Source organism: Arachis duranensis, chromosome 10 (assembly GCF_000817695.3).
Source record: "Arachis duranensis cultivar V14167 chromosome 10, aradu.V14167.gnm2.J7QH, whole genome shotgun sequence".
Taxonomy (NCBI): domain Eukaryota; kingdom Viridiplantae; phylum Streptophyta; class Magnoliopsida; order Fabales; family Fabaceae; genus Arachis; species Arachis duranensis.
In genome coordinates, this window is record NC_029781.3 from 102,654,958 (window position 1) to 102,657,375 (window position 2,418).

Genomic DNA, 2,418 nt, shown 5'->3' on the forward strand with positions numbered 1-2,418 from the left:
AAATGTATGTTTAAATCTTTAAGAACTTAAATATTTACGAACTAAAAAATTAAAGATCTATTTATCATTTTCTCAAAAAAAATAATACCATTTTTAATCCTTTTAGTCCTTGATCATTTTGACAAGCTAATTTTTCTCATTCATAATTGGAGTAATAGCTTCCTCCAATCTCCAAGAATAAAAATATTGTGTGTCATTCATTCTCTTAATCAGAATTGGATTACGCCGTCTTTAAATTCTTGTAAAATAAATTGTGATGCAAGTGTTGATGTTGATTGCGAGACAAGTGATTTTGGTTGCATAATTAGAGATGGAGATGAAGCATAGGTCAAGGGTTGCACTAGTGCCCTTCCTCCATCTTCAATGGTCCGTTGTAATATTTTTGTTATTTGGAGAAGGTTAGCTTTGACTTGGGAAGCTAGGTTGAAGGATGTCACATCATGTTAAGCAAGTTATATATATATATATATATATATATATACATCATCTCCAAAATTTGGAAATTTTTGCTTTACAATTGGAATGTACACCTTGTTCCTATTCTTAGATAAGCTAGTAGGCATGAGTATATTGAAGGATTGGGTCCTTGAAAGGAGCTTCACACGAAGATGATGAAAGATGCTGTTGATCATGTTTTCTCTTTTTTTTTTCCGTTCCTTTTTTCTTTTTTTAATTGTTAAGTCACCAAAAAATATATAATATTGATCTCAAAAGTTGTCAATGACTTAGAGAGGAGAAATTGAATCTAAGACCACTTTTTATTTTATTTTTAAATTTAATCATCAAAACAGATTTAAAATAGAATTTTGCAATTTCTATTAAATAATTATGCAAGAGACAAAATGGTTTTGTCTCATAATATAATGTCGGAATAAAAATATAACAAAGAAGAGAAATTTTGTATTATCGTATATCTTGGTTCAACTATTAATGCAATGTGACCTATATTTAGTCTTTATCACAAACAATAATAGAATTTTCACTATAATTTCTAGAAATTACATTCAACAATTCTCTATAATACTTCCTAATCCTATCAAGGAACTCATAAATTTCTAACCAAACCTTGTTTTGACTAAGCTCCCTAACCTAAATTTTCGATAGCAAGTGCTTACTCAACCTAGTACGGAAAATCTCTCACGTTCATGACACAAAATTAAAAAATATCAAAAGGTTTAGACTTTTTTCATCAGTCAAATAAGTTATAGGTCTAATGGTTGAATTTGGATTCTCTAAATTTTACATTTGTACTTTAGAGGGTAAAGTGTAATCTTCTACCCTTAAATAGTTTCTCTCTCGTATTTATTCTTGGTCACACCTATAAAATAAATGGTGAGAGATCACACTTTATTCTCTAAAGTGAAATTCAAACTTTAGAGAATTCAAATCCCTTTGCAACGCTTGAAAAGTGTTAAATGATGAGTTTACTTGGTGTATTAAGAATTTAAACAAGAATTTTTAATTTTTCAGATGGAGGAGAGAAGGACAAGTATCTAATAAGATATATTATGTTCACATTTCTTATTCGAATTTCTGGATATCTGGTCAATTGGTAGGTGGCATTGGAGATTCTTTATCTCCTCTATCTCAGAATATAAAAGGTAACATTATTTCTTACAATCCAGATATGTAAATGGGTTTATAAGTGAGTTGGTATTGGTGTAGAGCTGTATCCAAAATCTATGACTCGCGCAATGGTTACTTGTAGTTGTCGAAGCAGCTTTTTGGCTGGGAGAAGTGGGAGAATTGACTTTGACTTTGGCGTCAGCTTGTTCCGAAAAAGCACAAGTTTTTAGCTTGACTGTATTTTAGGGAGGCTCTTCATATTGCAATTTCGCATCAAAAGAGAGATATCGTCATTGAATAGTTGTCCAAGATGTTTTTCTTGTCAGAAATTAATTTTACATTGTATTTAAGATTGTCCAAAAACTCAGCTTGTATGACATATGTTGGATATTTCTTGTCATATTCTAAATTTAAAAAACTAATTCTTGTATCATAACAGAAAGTATCCATTCAAGTTCTTTTTGAAACTTTAGTGTACATGGTGACTGTAGTCTATAGAGACGTTGGGAAGTGTGGGGGCAAGTGCCCCCATTAAAATTTTATAGAGTTATATGTTGTATATAAGATAAAAAATTATTTGCCTCTCTTCAATAAATAAATTTGACTTCACTTTAATTTTTTTTAAATCTATCTTTGTTTTCATAATGCATAAAAAAAAAAGATCTCACTATTTTATAATAATATCACATTGATTATAAAAATAATTAAATAATAATAATAAAAAGATAATTAAAAATTAACTCGATAATTTAAATTTAAGTACTAAAAGCATAATTTTTTTATGCTCTCTAAAATTCTAATTTTCTTCTCTTGTTGTTCGTTTTTAACTTTTTATCTTTTAGTAAGACTCAT